Raw genomic sequence first — 25,177 nt, forward strand, 5'->3', positions numbered from 1 at the left:
CACTGTAGGGATTCTTTGATTCCATTCCACGAACCTCTGAATTGCCTCACACAAGCCACCCAATTCCAGGGTAATTAGGAATGGATAATGAATGCTGCCACAGGCAGCAAAGCCCATGTCTGATTTTTTAAACAATACCAAAAAACAAGGGGCTGGAGTCTCCGATTTGAAGACTAAGTGCTGACGCCGGTGTGGGGCTAGTGACGTTTTACACCCGGTAAAAAGTTGCACCGATCCTCTGTCTGGTGGGGGGGGGGGGGGCCTAGCAGGCACGCAGCATAAAGCCCCCAGTCTTCGCTGCGAATACGGCAAGAGAAGTGCCGGGTCTGCGGCTGAGGGAGCGCATGGCGGCCGTGGAAGCGCATGGCGGCAGCCAGCAGCAGCCGCGCTGTGCAACTTGGCGCCAGCCACCCGCGGACCCGGCCTGCCAAATAGTGACCCCCCTTTGGCCAGGCTCGCCACCCCCTGGACCACCCCCCACCAAAGCCCCGTCTGTGGGGGCACTGGACTGAGTCCGCAGCCGCCACGCCAGGTTCCCGAATAATAATAGAATGAGTAGCCCACGCCGTCGGGAGCTCGGCCCAATGGGGGGGGGGGGGGGGGGCAGAGCATCGGGGGAGGGCTTCAGGTGACGTCTTGGGGCCGTCCATATGGCGTGCGCTGTGCTCAGCGAGTACACCATCTTGGGGGGGGGGGCAGAGCATCGCCCCCGATTTCAGCGCAAATGGGGATTCTACGGCCGATCGCTGAATGCGATTTGGGCACCGGAGAATTCCGCCTGAGTATTTTCCTAACTCACCATAAGTAGGAAAATCACTTTTCTTTTTTTTTAATAAATTTAGATTACCCAATTATTTTTTCTATTAAGGGGCAATTTAGCATGGCCAATCCACCTACTCTGCACATTTTTGGGTTGTGGGGGCGAAACCCACGCAGACAAGGGGAGAATGTGTAAACTCCACACGGACAGTGACCCAGAGCCGTGATCGAACCTGGGACCTCAGCGCCGTGAGGCGGTTGTGCTAACCACTAGGCCACCGTGCTGCCCTCAAAATCACTTTTCTAAGTATGAATCCAAATCTCTCGATTATATTCACTCGCACGTATGTTTTTCTATACATAAGCCATCGGAAAGCATTGATGAGATTCCAACCTGTAATCACTCCTGCACATCCATTACTCTATATATAAGACATCTGAATCCCTCTGTAGATTCCAACCTGTAACTCACTCTGTGCATGCATTATCCTATATATAAACCGCACAAACCCCTTGATTAAATCTCAGCCTGTAACTGGATTCCATTATTCTCTAAGCCATCCAAAACCCTTTGATTAGATTCCAACCTGCAACTCACTCGCAGGTGTATAGTGTCTATAATTCAGTCAGATTCAAAGCTGCATGGTAGCACAGTGGTTAGCACTGTTGTTTCACACCTCCAGGGTCCCAGGTTCGATTCCAGGCTTGGGTCACCGCCTGTGCGGAGTCTGCACGTTCTCCCTGTGTCTGAGTGGGTTTCCTCCGGATGCTCCAGTTTCCTCCCACAAAACCTGAAAGACGTGCTGTTAAATAATTTGGACATTTTGAATTCTCCCTCTGTGTACCCGAACAGGCACCGAAATGTGGTGACTAGGGGATTTTCACAATAGCTTCGTTGCAGTGTTAATGTAAGCCTACTTGTGACAATAAAGATCATTACTATATTATCCCAAAGACACTTTCCAAGTGGTCCTTATTATTCCTTATGTGAGGCAGCACGGTGGCGCAGTGGGTTAGCCACGGTGCCGAGGTCCCGGGTTCGATCCCAGCTCTGGGTCACTGTCTGTGTGGAGTTTGCACATTCTCCCCGTGTTTACGTGGGTTTCACCCCCACAACTCAAAGATGTGCAGGATAGGTGGATTGAACATTCTAAATTGCCCCTTAATTGGAAAAAAAATGAATTGGGTACTCTAAATTTATAAATAAACTTTTTAAAAAATGATTCCTTATGTGTAAACGAAACCAAACTCTGCAATTGCTTCTTCAGTCCAACCTCTGCGATGCCCAGGTAAGTTAGCACAAATGTTGCCCAAGACATTGGCTCCTGAAATAGACAATTTCATTCTCCCAAGTGGGCCATCTTACACTTACAATTAAAGCTCATGTTACAATTAAAGATTCATCAGCTTGAGATGTTGAATTTCCATTGGCATTAACAATGACCTTGTCTGTGATGAAGGCCACCGTGCGATATCTTCTAAATAAACATTACATTCCGCAGTTTTCATTACATGAATACGCCAATGATGTGCTTGTCTCTCACAAGCTTTGCTCTGGTGCGTCTTGTGAAACCAATCTACTGATTAATCTTTTCAATTTAGGAGCCTGATCAGGACAACCCATAGCTCATCTTCAGCCCTTTACTACGAGCATAAACTTGCTAATCAGCTAGGATTATCTCCACAAGGACAGCGCTTTGCTGTCCTCCCACTCAACAGGCTCCACATTCGTCATCGGCAATTAACAATTTATTTCCCTTGGAAATTTCAAAAACACTGGCTCCCCACTCCAACCTCATAATTAAAATTCTCATCCTCACGTTCATATCCTTCCGTGGCCTGCCACTCCCTATCTACCGACCTCTCAGATATTGTCCAGCCCTACAACCCTCTGAGAACTCTTTTCTCTCTTCGCCCTTGGGATATCGTTGACTGGGCCAGAATTTGTTGCCCATCTCTAATTGTCCTTGAGAAGGTGGTGATGAGTTGCCACCTTGAGCCGCCGCAGTCCCTGAGGTGTAGGTACACCCACAGTGCTGCTAGGGAGGGAGTTCCAGGTTTTTGACCCAGCGGCAGTGAAGAAACGGCTGATATTTTTCCAGGATGAAAATAATAATCGCTTATTGTCACGAGTAGGCTTCAAATGAAGTTACTGCGTCACATTCCGGCGCCTGTCCGGGGAGGCTAGTACAGGAATTGAACCCATGCTGCTGGCCTGCTTGGTCTGCTTTAAAAGCCAGCTATTGAGCCGACTGTGCTAAACCAGCCCCTGGATGTTGTGTGGGTTGGAGGGGAACCTTCATATGGTGGTGGCACCACAGAATATAGAACAGGACAGCACAGAACAGGCCCTTCGGCCTTCGATGTTGTGCCGAGCTTTGTCCGAAGCCAAGACCATGTGTCTTCTGCTGCCCATGTTCCTGTAGGTGGTAAAGGTTGGCGGTTCTGGATGGAGAGTGTGGGTGGGGTCTGGATGGGGAGTGAGGGTGGGGTCCGGATGGGGAGTGAGGGGGTGAGGTCTGGATGGAGAGTGGGGGTGGGGTCCGGATGGGGAGTGAGGTGGGGTCTGGATGGAGAGTGGGGGTGAGGTCTGGATGGAGAGTGTGGGTGGGGTCTGGATGGAGAGTGGGGGTGAGGACTGGATGGAGAGTGGGGTGGGGTCAGGGTGTAGAGGGGGGTGGGGTCCGGATGGAGAGTGGGGGTGGGGTCTGGATGGAGAGTGGGAGTGGGGTCCTGATGGGGAGTGGGGGTGGGGTCTGGATGGAGAGTGGGGGTGAGGTCTGGATGGAGAGTGGGGGTGAGGTCTGGATGGGGTGTGAGGGTGAGAGTGGGGTCTGGGTGGGGAGTGGGGTCTGGATGGAGGGTGGGAGTGGGGTCCTGATGGGGAGTGGGGGTGGGGTCTGGATGGAGAGTAGGGTGGAGTCTGGATGGAGAGTGGGGGTGGGGTCTGGATGGAGAATGGGGGTGGGGTCTGGATGGAGTTTAGGGGTGGGGTCTGGATGGGGAGTGGGGGTGAGGTCTGGATGGAGAGCGGGGGTGGGGTCTGCATGGGGTGTGAGGGTGGGAGTGGGGTCTGGATGGAGTTTGGGGGTGAGGTCTGGATGGAGAGTGGGGGTGGGGTCTGGATGGGGTGTGAGGGGGGTCTGGGTGGAGAGTGGGGGTGGGGTCTGGATGGAGTTTGGGGGTGGGGTCTGGATGGAGAGTGGGGGTTGGGTCTGGATGGAGTTTGGGGGTGGGGTCTGGATGGAGTTTGGGGGTGGGGTCTGGATGGAGAGTGGGGGTGAGGTCTGGATGGAGAGTGGGGGTGGGGTCTGGATGGGGAGTGGGGGTAAGGTCTGGATGGAGAGCGGGGGTGGGGTCTGCATGGCGTGTGAGGGTGGGAGTGGGGTCTGGATGGAGTTTGGGGGTGAGGTCTGGATGGAGAGTGGGGGTGGGTTCTGGATGGGGTGTGAGGGGGGTCTGGGTGGAGAGTGGGGGTGGGGTCTGGATGGAGTTTGGGGGTGGGGTCTGGATGGAGTTTGGGGGTGAGGTCTGGATGGAGAGTGGGGGTGAGGTCTGGATGGAGAGTGGGGGTGGGGTCTGGATGGGGAGTGGGGGTGGGGTCTGGATGGGGAGTGGGGGTGGGGTCTGAATGCAGAGTGGGAGTTGGGTCTGGATGGAGTTTGGGGGTGGGGTCTGGATGGAGAGTGGGGGTGGGGTCTGGATGGAGAGTGAGGGTGGGGTCTGGATGGAGAGTGAGAGTGGGGTCTGGGTGGAGAGTGGGGAGGGGTTCCTAGAGGAAACCCACGCCGACACGGGGAGAACGTGGAAACTCCACACAGTCACCCGAGGCGGGAATTGAACCCAGGTCCCTGGTGCTGTGAGGCAGCAGTGCTAACCACTGTTCCAACCTGTCACACCTATATACACACCTTTAGCCACATTCACTAACTGTAATAGCAGTCATGTGGCCGTACATCTGCATCTACCACCAATCAGTGTGAAACCTTGCAGTCTTTTGCTTTCATCAATGTTTTCCAATTCTGGCCGTCAATGTATCGGACAAACACTTTCTTACAGAAACGTTTTGCGGAATTGTCTGCAGCAATTGTGAGCAGCAGTTTGATTTCATCAGAAAGATCGCTGAGAATGTTTACTCTCCAAAGCTGGCCTTAACCCCATCTCTCACCAACACATCACCACCCCAATAACGCCAGCCTCAGTTCACATCAGGGGCTGGATTCTCCGCACCCCGACGCTGAAAACGAGTTTGGCGACGGGGCGGAGAATCCGTTTCCCCGATGGAAATCGGGACCGGCGCCAGTTCCACTCTTCTCCGTCCCCCGGACTGATCCCGCCGCGCTATTCTCCGTCCCCGACCAGCCGAATCCTCAACGGCGTGGTTCTAACCTGGTCCCGCCGTTCGGGAACCTCGCGTGGCGGCTACGGACTCAGTCCAAGGCTGCCACAGTCGGGGGAGGACCGATCGGAGGGCAGGGCAGGGGGGCTTCACTCGGGGCTGGGGGCAATGTGTGCGGGCGGTCCAGGTCAGGCGAGCGGCCGACATGGGGCACTATTTTGCCGGTCCGAGTCCGCGGGCTGAGTCCGCCATGGAGCACGGCGTGGCCACTGGAGGCAGCTGCCGTGTGCGTGCGCAGCCTCTGACCCGGAAGTGTGGGGGGGGCCGTATCGGCAGCTGGAGCTGTGAGCTCTATGACAGCTGCCTGCTAGCCCCCTGCAAAACAGGGAATCTGTGGCCTTTTGACGGCAGTTTTCCTGCCGTAAAAGGGGCGAAATTCTCCGACCCCCAGCAGGGTCGGAGAATTGCCTGGGGCGCCTAAAATCCCGCCCCGCCATGGCAGAGATTCTCTGCCACCCGGGAAGTGGCGGCGGCGGAATCTCGCCACTCCGATCGGAGAGGCCCCTGCGGTGATTCTCCGGCCCGGATGGTCCGAAGTCCCGCCGCTGGGAGGCCTCTCCCGCCGCCGAGGTTTAAACCACCTCTGGAACGGCGGGCTCAGCGGCGTGAGCGGGCCCCGGGGTCCTGGGGGGGCGGGGGGGCGATCGAACCCCGGGGGGTGCCCCCACGGTGGCCTGGCCCACGATCGGGGCCCCCCGCTCAGAGTCCGGGCCAGTGCCCTGGGTGCACTATGTTCTTCCGCGGCCGCCACGGCCTCCGCCATGGCGGAAGCGGAAGAGAATCCCACATCGCGCATGCGTCGGCAGTGACGTCAGCGGCCCCGGCTGGCGTGGCGCCAAAGTCCTTCCACGCCAACCGGCGGGGCGCAAACCACTTCGTACATCCACTCTAAACCTTGCCCCTCGCACTTCAAATCTATGCCCCCTAGTAATTGACCCCTCAACCCTGGGACTATCTACCTCTACCCTTTGACTATCCACTCTGTCTATGCCCCTCATAATTTTGTAGACCTCCATCAGGTCGCCCTTCAACCTCCGTTGTTCCAGTGAGAACAAACCGAGTTTATTCAACCTCTCCTCATAGCTAATGCCCTCCATACCAGGCAACATCCTGGTAAATCTCTTCTGCACCCTCTCTAAAGCCTCCACATCCTTCTGGCAGTGTGGCGACCAGAACTGAACACTATACTCCAAGTGTGGCCTAACTAAGGTTCTATACAGCTGCAACATGACTTGCCAATTCTTATACTCAATGCCCCGGCAAATGAATGCAAGCATGCCATATGCCTTCTTGACTACCTTCTCCACCTGTGTTGCCCCTTTCAGTGAGCTGTGGACCTGTACACCTAGATCTGTCTGACTTTTAATATTCTTGAGGGTTCTACCATTCACTGTATGTTCTCTACCTGCATTAGACCTTCCAAAATGCATTACCTCACATTCGTCCGTATTAAACTGCATCTGCCATCTCTCCGCCCAAGTCTCCAAACGATCTAAATCCTGCTGTATCCTCTGACAGTCCTCATCACTATCCGCAATTCCACCAACCTTTGTGTCGTCTGCAAACTTACTAATCAGACCAGTTACATTTTCCTCCAAATCATTTATATATACTACGAACAGCAAAGGTCCCAGCACTGATCCCTGCGGAATGCCACTCATCACAGCTCTCCATTCAGAAAAGCACCCTTCCATTGCTGCTCTCTGCCTTCTATGACCTAGCCAGTTCTGTATCCACCTTGCCAGCTCACCCCTGATCCCATGTGACTACACCTTTTGTATCAGTCTGCTATGAGGGACCTTGTCAAAGGCCTTACTGAAGTCCTTATAGACAACATCCACTGCCCTCCCTGCATCAATCATTTTTGTGACCTCTTTGAAAAACTCTATCAAGTTAGTGAGACACGACCTCCCCTTCACAAAACCATGCTGCCTCTCAATAATACGTCCATTTGCTTCCAAATGGGAGTAGATCCTGTCTCGAAAAACTCTATCCAGTAATTTCCCTACCACTGACGTAAGGCTCACCGGCCTGTAGTTCCCTGGATTATCCTTGCTACCCTTCTTAAACAAAGGAACAACATTGGCTATTCTCCAGTCCTCCGGGACATCACCTGAAGACAGTGAGGATCCAAAGATTTCTGTCAAGGCCTCAGCAATTTCCTCTCTAGCCTCCTTCGGTATTCTGGGGTAGATTCCATCAGGCCCTGGGGGACTTATCCACCTTAATATTTTTCAAGACGCCCAACAACTCGTCTTTTTGGATCTCAATGTGACCCAGGCTATCTACACACCCTTCTCCAGACTCAACATCCACCAATTCCTCCTCTTTGGCGAATACTGATGTAAAGACCCCACCCCCACTCTCCATCCACACCACACCCTCACTCCCCATCCAGACCCCACAGCCACTCTCCATCCTGACCGCACCCTCACTCTCCATCCAGACCCCACCCCCACTCTCCATCCTGACCCCACACTCCACCCGGACCCCTCCCTCACTCCCCATGCAGACCCCACCCCCACTCTCCATCCAGACCTCATTCCCACTCTCCATCCAGACCCCACCCCCACTCTCCACCCTGACCCCACTCTCCACCCAGACCCCACCCTCACTCCCCATGCAGACCCCACCCTCACTCTCCACCCAGACCCCACCCTCACTCCCCATGCAGACCCCATCCTCACTCTCCATCCTGGCCCCACCCCCACTCTCCACCCAGACCCCACCCCCACTCTCCATCCACACCACACCCTCACTCCCCATCCAGACCCCACCCCCACTCACCACCCTGACCCCACTCTCCACCCGGACCCCACCCTCACTCCCCATGCAGACCCCACCCCCACTCTCCATCCTGACCCCACCCCCACTCTCCATCCTGACCCCACTCTCCATCCTGACCTCACTCTCCATCCAGATCCCACCCCCACTCTCCATCCTGACCCCACTCTCCATCCTGACCCCTCCCTCACTCCCCAGGCAGACCCCACCCCCACTCTCCATCCAGACCCCATCCCCACTCTCCATCCAGACCCCACCCCCACTCTCCATCCAGGCCCCACCCCACTCCCCATCCAGACCCCACCCCCACTCTCCATCCAGACCCCACCCCCACTTTCCATCCTGACCCCACCCCCACTCTCCATCCAGACCCCACCCCCACTCTCCATCCAGACCCCACCCCCACTCTCCATCCAGACCCCACCCCCACTCTCCATCCAGACCCCACCCCCACTCTCCATCCAGACCCCATCCCCACTCTCCATCCAGACCCCACCCCCACTCCCCATCCAGACCCCATCCCCACTCTCCCTCCAGACCCCACCCCCACTCTCCATCCAGACACCACCCCCACTCTCCATCCAGACCTCACCCCACTCTCCATCCAGACCCCACCCCCACTCTCCATCCAGACCCCACCCCCACTCCCCATCCAGACCCCATCCCCACTCTCCCTCCAGACCTCACCCCCACTCCCCATCCTGACCCCACCCCCACTCCCCATCCTGACCTCACCCCCACTCTCCACCCAGACCCCACCCCCACTCCCCATCCAGACCCAACCCCCACTCTCCATCCAGACCCCACCCCCACTCTCCATCCAGACCCCACCCCCACTCTCCACCCGGACACCACCCCCACTCCCCATCCAGACCCCACCCCCACTCTCCATCCAGACCCCACCCCCACTCTCCATCCAGACCTCACCCCCACTCTGGCCTAACGTTTGTCGCCCGTCCTAAAATCTCATGCATCAAATTCTGTGGGATAATTGCTCCTGAATAGCCAGGGATACAGTACAGTATTATATTACAGGTGCTACATAAATGGAAGATGTTGCTGTATGTACAAACCGTCATGCTCCCGGCATTATAAAATGCAGCATGCTCTTGTGAAAAGCATTCTTTTGTTGTGGCTCTTTGATGCTGCTTTAACTCGGGGAAGGTTTAGCTCAGTGGGCTAGACAGCTGGCTTGTGATGCAGAACAAGGCCAGCAGCGCAGGTTCAATTCCCGTACCAGCTGAGAATTCTGAATTCCCCCTCTGTGTACCCGAACAGGAGCCGGAATGTGGTGACTAGGGGCTTTTGAAGTGTTAATGTCAGCCTACTTGTGACAATAAAAGATTATTGCTAACTCATGGAAATCCTTCTTGATTTTTTTCTTTCTTTTGTAGGAGCACTGGTACAGGAGATGGGACCCAATTCCCCACTGGCCGTGCTCCGTGCACAGAGAGGCTCTCTTTAACACAGACACAAGGGAGTCATTTAAAAGAAGGGTAATCCAATCAGAGTGTTTATGTGGTTTCCTACAGGCAGTGCAAGCGTTGAAAGACATTCGTAATTTCCTTGCGAGTTAATGGTTCATCAATTGTTGTGCTAATGGTATTTGCAAATTGTTTGTGGGTTGCGCCTTCAGGATGGTTTCGTCTCTGGCACGTTTTTCCATTCAACAGCACCTAATATTTTTTACCGTCACTGTCGACATGAGGCGACACTTCAGATGGAATAAAGGGATTAAGGTGTTCGGGCCGGAAAGTGGAGCTGAGTCCACGAAAGATCAGCCATGATCTCATTGAATGGCGGAGCAGGCTCGAGGGGCCAGATGGCCTACTCCTGCTCCTAGTTCTTATGTTCTTATGGCATTTTGCATACTTCAATATTGTGTCTGAAATAGAAATGTTCTTCTTTAGTCTTATTCACCTCTGCGGGGAGGGGGTGGGGGGTGGGGGTGGGGGGGAGGGGGTGTGGGTCAAGGGCTAAAATGGCCGACCTTCACTTCACGAGGGGCAAAGTGAAAGATTGCGAGGCTAGCTTTGGTGTAAGAAATATTACATTCCTTTTGATCTGCGGTCCATGAAGGGGCAAGAAGAGAACTTACATTCTCCTGGCGCCTTTTGCGACCCGTGGATGTCCCAGAGTTAATGTTAACATTTAATCTTCCATCATACTCCTAATGTGCATGTGCACTCAGAATCTAATGCGTCTGAGGCGAGGGTGGTGGGGACAGGAATTTACTAGAGGTAACTGTTGGTCCCCGTTAACAACTACTTGTTGTTTTTAGACCATAAGACGTGGGAGCAGAAGGAGGCCATTTGGCCCTTCGGGTCTGCTCGGTCTTTCAATGAGATCATGACTGATCTGACGTGATAATCCTCAACTGCCCCTTATTCCCATCACCCTCGATTCCCTCACTGATTAGAAGTCTATCTTAACCTTAAACAGACTGAACCCAGCCTCTACAGCTCTCTGCGGTAATGTATTCCATAGACTCATCACCCTCAGAGAGAAGCATTTGCTCCTCAGCTCTGCCTGAAACTCTGAGATTATGCCCTCTGGTCCGAGGCTCTCCCACGCGGGGAAACATCCTCTCAGCAATAACCCTGTCGTGCCTTTAGTGCGGCCTCGTGGCTCAAGGTGCTTTGTGAGAGCACAATCAGATACAAATTTCCACTGGGGTCAAATTAGGAGATATTAAGATGGGCGACGGGTTGACCACATAGGTGTTAAGGAAGGTGAGAGAGTTGTGGAAACATTTGTTGCGGCCGGTGGGGCGGGGAGGTGGGGGGGGGGGGGCGCCATGTCACAGTTTCAGGCCTAGAAGTTAAAGGCCTGGCTGCTAAAGGTGGGGAGGAGGGAGAGTGAGATGAAAATGAAAATTGCTTTATTGTCATGAGTAGGCTTCAACGAAGTTACTTGTGAAAAGCCCCTAGTCGCCACATTCCGGCGCCTGTCCGGGGAGGCTGGTACGGGAATTGAACCGTGTTGCTGGCCTGCCTTGGTCTGCTTTAAAAGCCAGCGATTTAGTCCAGTGAGCTAAGCCAGCCCCAGATGCACAAGAGGCCAGAATTTGAGGAATGCAGAGTTCACAGGAGGTTGTGAGGAGATCACAGAGATAAGGACCCATCAGTTGTTCCACCCTCAAGTATGTATCTAATTTTTCCTTCCCTTTCTCCGCTCCCTCTCTGTCTGTCCCACATATCCACCACCCTCTGTGTAATGTGCTTAAACCTAAGATGTTGATGCCCCTTTTTCCTCTTCTCCCTCTCAATGCCATGGGTTCAGAGATTGTGATAATCTCAAACACAATATCATGGTTGAATGTGTATTCCCTCAAACCTCAAATTGTGCTATAATCCCTCCAGACCCAGATCCCCCCCCCCCCGCGCCCCGGTTTCCTCCCACAGTCCAAAGACGAGCAGGTTAGGTGGATTGGCCATGATAAACTGCCCTCAGTGACCACAAAGGTTAGGAGGGTGTAGGTTTACCTGAGAGATAATCCACACCTTGAAGTTAGTTCAACATGGTTTATTGAACCTGTCACACCGTTAGCTCAATCCTCTGTGAGTTCGACTCTCTGCTAACCTAGTGCGATTAATCTGTCTGACTGAACCAGACTAGCTCTTAACCATGTGCTGTAGGAGTTATATGATATGTACACCCTGACTCACACTGTAGATTTCACTAATGGAAAGAGGCCATCGTGCCTCGTATTGTGGGAAACCACCCCCAAGTGTTCTGCCTGCTGATTGGTTATGTCCTGTTCTCTGTATTCATTAGCTGCCTGTTTGTATCTCATTATGTGCATGTCTGCATATCAGGACAGAGGGGTTATTGGGTTACGGGGATAGGGTGGAAGTGAGGGCTTAAGTGGGTCGGTGCAGACTCGATGGGGCGAATGGCCTCCTTCTGCACTGTATGTTCTATGTTCCGTACGCTCCAGTGAATAACTCTGGATTTTCCCCCAGTTCTCACAGCTCAGATCCCCTTCCCCATTGCCTCTGAAATGAAATGAAATGAAAATCGCTTATTGTCACGAGTAGGCTTCAATGAAGTTACTCTGAAAAGCCCCTAGTCGTCACATTCCGGCACCTGTCCGGGGAGGCTGGTACGGGAATCGAACCGTGCTGCTGGCCTGCCTTGGTCTTCTTTCAAAGCCAGCGATTTAGCCCAGTGAGCTAAACCAGCCCCTGATGTCTGGAAGGCTAGTACTTGATGACCAACCTCATACCCAATGCTCCTGGCGTTGATCGACCAGGGCCCCAGACAGACTCAACAGTACCAGCTGAAATCTGCACTCCAATCCTCTGACTGTATGTCCCAAGAACCGACTTGGTTGTGTCCTGCTGCTGCTGGACGTGGTTTATTATACATCCAGTGAGCTACCTGCCCAACGGATGTGGAGGGACTGGAGGATCTGGGATTGTTCTCCTTGGAGAAGGGGAGATTCACTACAGGTGTTGAACATGAGGTTCTGATACAGTAGATGGAGAGTTGCTTTTCAACTGAAGGTCAGTAATCAAAGGGTGCTGAAGGTCAGTAATCAGAGGGTGCTGAAGGTCAGTAATCAGAGGGTGCATCTTTAAGGCAACTGAAGGAGCAGAAGGGAAATGAGAATATTTTTTTAAGGCGGCCGGCTGTTCTAATCTGGGTCGTGCTGCCTGAAGGGAAGGTGGAAGCAGAATTGTGAGAACATTTAAAGAGAAGGTCAAAAGTTTTTCAACGGGTCAATTTTTGCAACTAATCTGTACTGGGGTGGGGGGCTGTGGGGAGGGGTAGTGGGCGGTGGAGGAGAAGGAGGGTTGAATATAATTTTAACCAGGAGCAGAGTTAGTGTTGAGCCCTGAGTGGAGATAATTTGAACTGCCTGTTTGCGCTTTCGTGCAAATTCCACCAGAAGGTTATTTAAGGGCCCGGATTTGTTTAATCTCGTGTCACAGTCTCCAAAGTGCCTGATCGAGCGGAAGAGGGCTGATTACTGCTTTGACTTTTATTAGGCCACCATGGCAGCCACCCAACCCCCCCCCCCCACCCCATCCTCCCACCCTCCCCTTCCCCCTATCCCCCAAACCTCACCTCAACCATGGTCCCTGCTCCATCTGACATTTTACGACCTGATAATAAGGCAGAGTAATAAAGGCGGTCTTTCATCCAATCTTACGTGACCATTTTTAATACTTTTTATTCTTTTATGGGAAACTACCAGATACGAGGAAGAGATATAGAGACTGAAACACAGAATGATTCCTTCTTGCAATTGTGGGTGAAACTATTGGCAAGCGTCTCTTCGAAGCATCATGAAATTGCAGATTTCCCTCCTTCAAAGCTCTCCCCTCTGATTACCCTTGTTGTTTAGTGTTTCTGATTAATTGGGGTAAACTATGGCTTGTCCAGGGGCTTGCCGTAGCTTCTGTCTGAATACAAATGATGTCATCTTCATTCTTAATGATCCCATCTGTACCCGACACAAAGCCACATTGCAGAGCACGACTGGAACTGGACTAGAGGCAGCAGGACCCAGACACAGGGCCATTCGATCCTCGGCCATTACCACCTGTTCCTCTAATGCCCGCCCATAAAAGTCATTGATTAATTCATCGAATATGCACCACGTTGAAGCGAGGACACAAAAGCAGCAACCTTATTGTACTGAGGGAATGGGTCTTTTAGTCCACACTTACAATCCCTGCACTGGAGATGGTTCAATAAGTCTCTTGATGCCATAAGACCATAAAAACCATAATAAATAGGAACAGGAGTAGGCCATTCGACCCTTCGAGCCTGCTCCGCCAGTCAATAGCATCATGGCTGAAGTCCATTCCTCAAGTCCACTTTCTTGCCCTTACCCCGTAACCCTTGGTTCCCTTACTGATCAAGAATCTATCTCAGCCTTAAACATACACAAGGATGTTTTCCCTCACAGCTCTCTGTGGCAAGGAGTTCCAAAAGATTCACAACACTCTGAGTGAATAAATCCTTCCTCATCTCAGTCTGTTTATCCTGAGTCTGTGCCCTCTGATCGTAGACTCTCCCCTGAGGGGAAACATCCTCTCAGCATTTACCCTGTCACACCCCTTTAGAATCTTAGGCGGGATTCCGTGATCCTGAGGCTAAGTGTTGACGCCATTGGAAACACCGTTGCGTTTCTTGACGGCGTCAACACGGTCTCAGGATCAGCAATTCTGGCCCCTACAGGGGGCCAGCAAGGCACTGGAGTGACCCACGCTGCTCCAGCTGCTGATCCTGGCGTGAACTGGGCCCCGTGGGGTCCGCACATGCGCAGTGGCACCGCTGCCAACGCGTGCATGCGCAGTGCCTCCCTTTTCCGCGCCGGCCCCGACGCAACATGGCGCAGGGCTACAGGGGCCGGCGCGGAAGAGAGGGGTCCCCCAGCCAGAGAGGATGGCCACATCAGAGCCCCCCACCCCCCGGGGTCGGACCCCCCCCCCCCCCCCCCCCCCCCCCCCATAGGCCGCCTCCGGACCCTTCCAAGCCGAGATCCCGCCGGCTGAGAGCAGGTGTGAACGGCGCCGGCGAGACTCGAGTATTTTGTGACGGCCACTCTGCCCATCCCGGGCCGAGAATTGGCGGGAGGGGGGCCGTGTAGAGCGCCCCCCCCCCCCCCCCCCGGCCAGCGCCGTGCCAACCAAGCCGGCACCAATGGCGCCGATTCTCCATCAGGGCGGTGGGGTGCGATTCGCGCTGGTCGCGGGGATTCTCCGGCCCGGCTCTGGGCTGAGAGAATCCCGCCCTCTATGTCTCAATGAGATCACCTCTCATTGTTCTAACTTCCAATGACTAGAGTCCCAACCTGTTTAACCTTTGCTCACAAGACAATCCCTCCGTAGCGGGGATCATCCTCGTGAACCTTCTCTGAACCGACTCATATGAAATAATCTTTCCTTAAATAATGAGAACAAAATTGCTCCCAATGCTGCAGATGTGGTCTCACCAGGAGACCACACCTTGTACAGTTGCAGCAAGACTTCCCCACTCTGAAACTCCAACCCCCTTTGAATCAGTGTGATCATTCCATTGGCCTTCCTGATTACCTGCTGCACTGTGTGCTAGCTTTCTGTGTTTCGTGCATAAGTGCCCCCAAGTCACTTTGTGTTGCAGCTTTGTGCTGTTTTTCTCCATTTAAATAATACTCTGTTCTTTTGTTCTCCCTTCCAAAATGAGCAACTTCACGTTTTCCCACATTGTCCTCCATTTGCCAACTTTTTATGGCTAGCACTGCTCCCTCACAGTGCCAGGAACACTTGCTCCTGCTGGTGACTGCAGATGCCTGGAGGCTGCTGTTGTTGTTTCCTTCCTTTTCTGTAGTGGAGAAAAGGACACATTTTCTAAGTTATCCGGGTCCTGGAACATCGGGCTCAGGGGGTCGTATGTGTCTAGAAGGCAATCTGGTTTGAGGCAAGAAGATGCTGCGGGATCTGGTGTGCGACATTGATCCAAGTGGGCCACCTGATGATGCAGTTGAAGAAATGCTTTTGCAGATTGCTGATGTTTTTGTTGCTGGTGTGGCGAGTGCTGCCTGTAACTGGCACGTCACCGCGGGGTTAAACACGCTGGAAGTCGCGGATATTCAACTGCACCTTGAGCGCCGGTGAAATATGTGGATGCCAGGATTTGGTTCCAGTGAGATTGGTCTGTGTGGGAGGGGCCCTGCACAGCTGCAGCTCCTGGATGGAGAATGGCACAGATACGTGGAATAAATCACACATTGATGCACAGATCATTTCTACAACACAGTTCTGGGCATGATAACACATTTTCAGGCTTATCCTCCGTTTCTGTTGAGGGATGATACTGTGTGTTTGGTTTTCGTTGTGAAAATGAGCAGATCTAGCTTTGTAATGGTGCCAATATGGAACGGTGACATTTCCTTGTTGTTTAATGGTCAGCGTGATATATAGAATGTTACATAGTTGATTTTCAAATCTTTGTTACTTTGGACCGTTTAAGAAAGAAAATATTTTCAAGTGGCTTCTCGTGGGTACATGTGCCATGTCTTAGATAATGATTATTGCCTCGCATTCCAATCAAACTTTGAAGCCTGGACTGATTTGCCTGAGCTGTAGAAGTGTTAACACCATTGAGGCAGCAGCCAACAATCAAACACTCAGTGACTGGGCCATGCTCTGCAGTGTTCGGCAATGTCCACCTGTGTCTGGGACATGTCCCTCAGCGACTGGGGCATGATGTCACAGCCCTCAGCCATGGTCTTCACATAGAGCCACGCCTTGGGCATCACCCCACAAGATGCTGACCTCGTGCTGCACGCTTTCCAACGCGGTCGCCACTTGGCAATGTTGACCTCAGTGCCGCGCATTGTCGACATCACCTCCTGCGTCCGCAGCCTCCAATAGGGTTTGCACTCACTGGAATCTCGCTGACATCCCCTTCTGAATCTCACGGCCGTGTCCTCGCATCTGCATCAGCTCCAGGATGACCTTGTCCGGGGGCTCGGCCTCTGACTGGAACTCAGCTGGGCCCTGGGATCCAGCAGATCTCCGACTGCTGACTCCCTTCGGTGTTCCTGCTTCCACGTGATGTGCATCAGCGACTGTGTAGCGCTCACCAGATTGTGCCCGAGAAGCCTGTCCACTAATGTCGCCCACCGAGGTGTGTGTTGGCGGAAGGTGGGGGTGACGGCTGTAGCACCTCGACGGTGGTCTCCTCGGAGCTCTCCTCCGGGGTGGTCTTTTGGGTGGCAGGGGGCAGGGGGCGGGGGGGCGACTCTGGATGTCCCGGCCCCATCAGGTGGAAATCCTTTCCCACTTATTATGGGCTACCTTTGACTGTGGGGACAAAGAGAGGGCTTTGTGAGCCACACGCTTGAAGAATCAGGCGGGCTCTATTGCTGGTGGCATGTGTGGACATGAATGGATTGTGCTGGTGGGTGCCAGGGCTGATGAGGAACAAGCACGGAGATCTGATGTGGGGAGAGTGTACGGTGTCGGACAGTGATTGGTCGGGGGGGAGGGGGGGTTGGGAATTTGAGGGGTGGCAGGTGGACCTGATGCCAGGAGAGCGGTGGTAACTTACCCTTGCAGCTCCATGGAGGTCATTGGTCATCTTCCGAAATTGGACGCCAGTCCTCCTGGTCATGCTGCCCATGACACTGACAGCCACTGGCCCCCAGGTGGCATTGTTGATCCTGCTGCTGGTCCTCCGAACCCCTCGGGGGACCGGGATGTCCCGTCTCGCATCGATGACATCCAGAAGCCCGGCCAGGTCAGTATGACCAAAGCAAGGAGCAGGTCTGCGCACTGCCACGCTTGTGTGTTGCCTGGGAGTGAGCGATGAGGGAGCGTTTCAAAGCAATTTCCCCTCGTTGGCGGCGAGACGCTCAGGCGGGGGTCTGGTGAATCAGACGGCGAGACAGCCAGCAATGGCGAGACGCTCATGGGAGCTCATGTTCGGCACTAAGTGCCATTAAGTATGGGCCACAATCTCGCCGACGCAGCTGTCCAGCAACACCTTGCCAATCGGGTCCAAAATGACATTCTGTTAAGCGATACAATACTTTGTTAAGCAGCGACCTTATGAAAAATAACGAATACTTGAAAAAGTATGTTTTCAAGGAGGCGTTAAATATTAAATAGGCGTTAAATAAAGTTTAGCACAGGGCTAAATCGCTGGCTTTGAAAGCAGACCAAGGCAGGCCAGCAGCACGGTTCAATTCCCGTACCAGCCTCCCCGAACAGGCGCCGGAATGTGGCGACTAGGGGCTTTTCACAGTAACTTCATTTGAAGCCTACTCGTGACAACAAGCGATTTTCATTTCATTTCATATTCATATAGCTCTTGGGGCTAAAGGGGATCAAAGGATCTGAGTTGGATGATCAGCCACGTTCATAACGAATGGCGGACCAGGCTCGAAGGGCCAAGTGGCCTCCTCCTGCTCCTCTTTTCTACGTTTCTATGTTTAAATATTGCCCAGTAGTAGAACTTCCCTGTTTTTCTTCCAGAGGTGTCTGGGGAACGTTTACCTGAGAATGCCGATGGGAGCTTCCTTCGAAGGGCACCTCGGAAAGGTGACACTTCCAACAGTGCAGCCCAGATTTCCTGCACCAGTCTCTGGAATGTGAAAAGACGGGAGGATAAATGGAGAGGACAAGCAAGGAAAACAAAACCCCAGTTTGGGTCAGGGGCTGGGTGGCAATTAATCCAAGTCGGCCTCAACTAAAGCAATGAGGTGAAGTATAGATCGGGCAGTTTGGTTCAATTTAATGAAGGAGTAAATTGCGCCCCATACTTTACACTGCCCATCTGCTTTGCGACGCAGCTGTAAGAATGACATTCACTCCACGTTTACTACTTGTTCAGCCCGATATCTGAATAATCAGACAATCATTTTGTAAGTGTAGCAATGAGCAATTCTAAATTCACTGCTTCATTATTGAGTGGAAGGACGGCCGGGTTTGAGAGCTGCTTGGGAAATTAAATTGATTAGTAGCCAGAACCAATCCGGTTGGGGAAGTCAGAGAGGGAGAGAGTTATCAGAAGGTAAAACAGTGGAAGAATCTATATTGATGCCTCTTCATTTGGAAATTACAAGTCAGAATCATTGTGTTGCAATGAGTGGACATAATTCAGCGGGATTCTCGGCTTTATATTGAAATGACCGAACGCCGGCGTGAAAACCAATGTGAACCACTCCGGCGTCAATGGCCCCCGAAAGTCAGGAATTCTCCACTTACCTCCACTTTCTCGGGGGCGAGGTGGATGGCGGAGGGGTTGGCGCCGCTCCAGCCAGCAGCAAAGGGACTGCACGGGTTTGCTCATGCGCCAAAGGGTCGGTGAGCTCTCGCGCATGCGTGGAACTGCCGGCATGTTTTGCCGCATGCGCGGGGGGTTCCCTTCTCTGTGCCGGCCATGGTGGAGCCCTACAAGTGCCTGCGCAGAAGGAAGGAGTGCCCCCACGGCACAGGCCCGCCCGCAGATCCGTGGGCCCCAATCGCCGGCCAGGCCATCGTGGGGGCCGCCTGCGGGGTCGGATCCCACCGTGCCCCTCCCCCCCGAGGACCCCCCCCAGCCGACTTACCTGCCAGGTCCCCCATGTGCCAACGGCCCCTGACCGCTGCCAACGGCCCCTGACCGGCGTGGTGTGAACCCCGCCCGAAAGACGGCGCCGGAGAATACGGCAGCCGGCGTCGGAGCGGCGGGACGGGATTCGCGCCGCCCCCCGGGGATTCTCCGACCCAGCGGGATGTTGGAGAATCCCGCCCAGAGGCCGTTAGCAGGGATTGAAGTGGTTGATAGTCTGTTGCTTACTACTGGGGCATTTTGTTGTGGTAGGAAGGGACGTGACAACAAGGTGGGTTGTATCGTTGGTCCAGCTCGATTCCACTAGGAGCAGGTAGAGGAGCTTTGCACCCAGCTGCCAGTTGTGACTCATTGGGACTGCACTCTCATCACCGAGTGAGACAGAAAAGGCGCTATATGAATGCAACTTCTTTCTCTGTCTTCTTTAGAAAAAAGCAAGAAGAATAACTTTGTGACCTCTGCATCCCCACAATAAAGTGGGGTGCGAATCACTCTTGCAATGTTGGAAATGCAGCAGCAAATCTTCACACAGTAAGATCCCACAGATAGCAACGTGATAACTTAAAAAAAAAAATTTAGAGTACCCAATTAATTGTTTCCAATTAAGGGGCAATTTAGCTTGGCTAATCCACCTACCCTGCACATCTTTGGGTTGTAGTGACGAAGCCCATGCAAACACGGGGTGAATGTGTAAACTCCACACGGACAGTGACCCAGAGCCGGGATCGAACCTGAGACCTCGGCGCCGTGAGGCTGCAGAGCTAACCACTGCGCCACCGTGCTGCCCCTCGGCAACGTGATACTGATCATATAACCTGCTGCAGTGATGTTGGCAGATGTCGGCTGGTTAGAGAAGAGAGGGTTGAGAGGGGGATTTAAAATCACGAGGGGTCTGGACAGAGTAAATAGAGAGACGGCTCACAATGGCATAGGGGTCAAGGGCCAGAGGAGCCCGATTTAAAGGGAATGGACAGAGAATCAGAGGTAAAATGAAGACTAGCTTTTCCACTCAGCGAGCGGTTCGGATCTGGAATGCGCCGCCTGAGAGTGTGACGGAGGCTAAGTCAACGGAGGCTTTCATGAGAAAATTGGATAATTACTTGAAGAGTAAATATTTGCAGGCTGTGGGGAAAGGGCAGGGAATTGAGGCTAGCTGAATTATTCTTGCTGGACCCTACAGGCTGAATGGACTCCTGCTGTGCTGTAGCCATTCCATGACTCTATCACGAATAACAGCGATGAGCACAGGGACAGCTCCTCTGCTATTCTTCAAACTATCATAGAATCCCAACAGTGCAGGAGGCCATTTAACCCATCCAGACTGCAACGACCCTCTGACAGAGCACCTTACCCGGGTCCACGCGCCCCACGCTATCCACATAACCCCACCTAACCTTTTGGACATTAGGGACAATTTAGTGTGGTCTTTCCACCCAATCTTTGGAGGAAACCGGAGGAAGCCCACGCAGGCACGGGGAGAATGTGCAAACTCCACACAGCCACCCGGGGCCGGATTTAAACCTGGGTTCATTGCACTGAGAGGCAGCATTGATCACCACTGTGCCACCCTGCCGCCCGTAACTGGTGCCTGTAGGATCTCTTACATGTGCTTGAACGTGTGCCTCGCTTAGACGTCCCATCCGAAGACCAGCTTCTTCGACAGTGCGGCTTTCCCTCAGTACTGCACCTGAGTACCAACCTAGATTATCTGACCACAATTCTGGATTGGGCCGTGAAGGGTTAAAGTGCGATCCACTGAGCATTCGGCTGACGCCTGACACCACTGTTGTTGCTGTTGTTGGTACGCCAAGGACAGACCCAACTCTGGGAAGCCCATTAGGGTCGGCTGCACTTGGGAGTGGAGTACGGGCCTTGGTGGTCGGTGCACATCACAACAACAACCGGCATTAAGATAGCCCCTTTACAGTAGCAAAAATGCTCCAAGGCCTCACAGGAGCAATTATCAAGCAACATTAGCACAGAAAAGTGCGTGGGCAGTAGGTCAAAGTTCGAAGCTGAGAGTTGAAGGAAGAGGGAGGTAGTGAGGCGGAGCGGTTTGGGGAGGGAATTCTAGAGCTTAGAGGTCAGGCCACGTAGGACACAAACGGCAATGGCGGCCCGAAGTACATCAGTGATACGCAAGAGAGCGGAATTGGAGGGTCGCTGAGATCTGGGAGGGTTGTGGGGCTGGAGGAGGTCACAGGGATAGGGAAGGGATTGGGTCTTGGAGGGATTTGAAGACACAAATAAGAAAATCAACGTAGAGCTGTGACCGGGGCATGGAGCCGGTGAGCAACCACCAATAACTCGGTAATTTGGTCAAACCAAACAGCCGGTGAATTGAAGAGACCTTGCCCGTTTTGTATGGAGTGGGGGGAGTGGAGGGGGGGGGGACTGAATAAGGATCAGGGTGACCTTCGAAAAGACACTGCCTCAGAGGAATGAGCCAATCAGGCCCATTTGTTAATAAATCATCCATCTTAATCATTGGCTGGCTGTCCTGCATTAATAACTCACCGGTTCAAGCTGCCTGCAGCCACAATGTCCCTAATGGAAGTATTTATTTTGATAATGTTTTTTGCTTTCCCCCCGCTGAGGAAGTTTCTAATTAGGGAATGAATTTCCGTGTAAGACCCTGATCGGAAGACGGATGTGTTTCCCTGACAGAGCCACTTAGGGCTTATCAGCTCGCACTGACAGAGAGGCGAATTAAACCACTTCTAATCATTCACTAAGCTCCCGTCAAACACACCTCGACAGTGTCCAATTCCTTTAACCACCGGCCGTTTTAGCTCTGTGCATTTAATTTCTGACCTCCCGCCCCCCCCCCCCCCCCCCCCACCCCCTCCTTGCTCAAAATAGGGACAGAAATCAAATTGAAGTTAAAACACGCTCACCAAGAATAACTTTTAAAGCATAAGTCACCCTGTGTAAGCATTGCTGTTTTTGTACAGTAAATAACCTTGATGTCAGAACCTTTTACTTACCTATAGAGCTTAGAATTGCAGGACTGATGTGTGTTTATATTTTGACATATACAAACATATACATTGTATATACGCACATATACATACCCACACCTTGCACGTTCTTTGCTGAGACGAGAGTAAGATAGACCAGCATTAGGCGGCACGCTGGCGCAGTGGTTAGCACTGCTGCCTTATGGTGCTGAAGTCCCAGGTTCGATCCCGGCCCCGGGTCACTGACACGTGTAAAATTGGCACATTCTCCCCGTGTCTGCGTGGGTCTCACCCCCACAACCCAAAGATGGGCCGGGAAGGTGGATTGGCCACGCTAAATTGCCCCTTAATTGGAAAAAAATTATAATGGGGGCAGCAAGGTAGCACAGTGGTTTGCACAGTTGCTTCACAGCTCTAGGGTCCCAGGTTTGATTCCCGGCTTGGGCCATTGTCTGTGCAAAGTCTGCACGTTTTCCCCGTGTCTGCGTGGGTTTCCTCCGGGTGCTCCGGTTTCCTCCCACAGTCCAAAGATGTGCAGGTTAGGTGGATTGGCCATGCCAAATTGCCGTTAGTGTCCAAAAAGGTTGGGTGGGGTTACTGGGTTACGGGAATGGGGTGGAGGTGTGGGCTTGGGTGCTCTTTCCGGGAGCCGCTGCAGACCCGATGGGCCGAGTGGCCTCCTTCTGCACCGTAAATTCTGCACTGAGGGCAGGACGACAACACAGTGGTTAACACTGTTGCTTCACAGCTCCAGGGTCCCAGGTTTGATTCCCGGCTTGGGCCACTGTCTGTGCGGAGTCTGCACGTTCTCCCCGTGTCTGCGTGGGTTTCCTCCGGGCGCTCCGGTTTCCTCCCACAAGTCCCGAAAGACGTGCTGTTAGGTAATTTGGACATCCTGAATTCTCCCTCTGTGTACCCGAACAGACGCCGGAATGTGGCGACTCGGGGCTTTTCACAGTAACTTCATTGCAGTGTTAATGTAAGCCTACTTGCGACAATAAAGATTATTAAAATATTCTGTGATTCTATTGAAAGAATTGGGTACTTTAAATTTGTAAAAAAAAAAATAGACCAGCATTTGCATAAAACCTCATCACTTTGCCCTGTACATATTGCTACGTTGGGTAGACATGGTCGCCACTTTGTGCACAGCACGATCCAACACTCAACTAATGAGATGACTGGCTAGTGAACAGCAACAGCTGTTTACATTGCACTTTTTAATTCATCCCAAGACACTTTGTAGGAGCATTAAAACAGAAAAAATGAACCACATAAAGAGATATGGTGGCAAGTGAGGAAAGGCTCAGTCAAAAAGGTTGGTTTTAAGTGTGGAGAAGCGATAAACAGAGCGGTTTGAGGAATGAGTTCAAGAGCTCCGGAACTAGGCAGCTCCAGGCATGACCATCAATGGTGGAAGCATAAATCAAAGGAGAGACCAAAACAGGAGGAGCACAAGGATCTCAAAGTGCCGTCGGACTGCAATGAAAGCGAAACTTGCTGGAGATCTGACATAGAAACAGAATGTGCTGGATCAACTCAGCAGGCCCGACAGCCTCCGTGGAGAGAGGAACAGAGTCAATGTTTCCAGTCCAATGTGACTCTTCTTCGGGACAAGAAGAAGAAGAAGAATGCTCTGAAGAAAAGACGCCTTGGACTCGAAACGTTAACTCTGCTCCTCTCTCCACAGGTGCAGCCAGGCCTGCTGAGGTTTATGTTGCTGTCAGACTATGTCTGATGATACCCCGTGAAGCACCTTGAATGGTTCCTAATGTTTAAGGTGCTATAAAAATGTTAATTGATGTTTTTGTTGTATTATAGACAAGCCTGTGAATCATTCCTCTGATGTCGTCGTCCGCATCCTCAAGGATAATAGAGAAAATTCACAGGCCTGACATTGATCCCTGCAGCACTCTGGACCAACAACAACTTGCATTTATATAGCACCTCTAATGAAAACATGCAAAATCAGTGGGCAGGTTCATCCAAGACTATCCCGCATCATGACTGGAGCATCGAAACTAAAAACTTTCTTCATATCTGGGGTGGGATTCTCCGACCCCCCCCGTCGTGAATGCCGTCCCCGCCGGCTGCCGAATTCTCCGGCGCCGGGGTTTTGGCGGGGGCAGGAATCACGCCACGCTGGTCGGCGGCTGCGGGCAGCAGCCCCCCCCCCCCCCCCCGGTGATTCTCTGGCCCGCGATGGGCCGAGTGGCCGCCCGTTTTCGGCGGGTGCCGCCGGTGTATGTTATGACAGGTACTTACCGGCGCGACCTGGCTCTGCGGGCGGCCTCCGGGGTCATCGGGGGGGGCGGGGGGATCTGGCCCCGGGGGGGGGGGGTGCCCCCATGGTGGCCTGGCCCGCGATCGGGGCCCACCGATCCGTGGGCGGGCCTGTGCCGTGGGGGCACTCTATTCCTCCGCGTCGGCTGGTGTTATGGTCAGCGATGGCCGGCACGGAGATGAACCCCCCCCCCCCTTACAGGCCGGCGGAGGCCCTTCGGCGCCGGTTGGCGTGGCGCCAAGCCCCTTCTGCGCCGGCGGGCCGCCACAAACCACTCCGGCGACGGCCTAGCCCCTGAAGATGCGGAGGATTCCACACCTTCAGGGCGGCCCAACACCGGAGCGGTTCATGCTACTCCTTCGCGCCGGCGTTGCCCATACCGCAGGTTGCCGAAGAATCCCGACCCTGCTCTCAGCTCGGCAGCCACGTTACTTTGACGGGGGTTTGACAGGGTAGATACAGAAAGGTTGTGTACCCTGGCTGGGGAATCTGGAACAAAGGGACACAGCCTCAGGGTAAGGGGGGGGGACGATCATTTAGGACTGAGAGGAGGAGAACTTTATTCACTCAAAAGCTGGTGAATCTTTGGCGTTCTGTACCCGAGAAGATTGTGGATGCTCCATCGTTCAATATATTGAAGGCTGAGACAAATATACGTTTCGCCTCTCAGGCAATCCAGGGATAAGGGGATCCAGCAGGAATTCGGAATCAAGGCAGAAGAACAGCTATGATCAAAGTGATTGGTGGATAAGGCCCAAAAGGGCCATATGGTCTACTCTTGCTCCCATTTTTCATTTTAGAATCTCCTGTGAGTGGCAAAATATTGAGGTCAAACCCCCCCCCCCAGGGTGTGTTACAGGAGCATAAAAGAAAAATAAGGTTCAGTCAACGAAGGAGAATCTGGAAGAAGAAAGCGACATGAGGAGCATTTCCAGTGTC

The sequence above is a fragment of the Scyliorhinus canicula genome, chromosome 2 (assembly GCF_902713615.1).
Source record: "Scyliorhinus canicula chromosome 2, sScyCan1.1, whole genome shotgun sequence".
Taxonomy (NCBI): domain Eukaryota; kingdom Metazoa; phylum Chordata; class Chondrichthyes; order Carcharhiniformes; family Scyliorhinidae; genus Scyliorhinus; species Scyliorhinus canicula.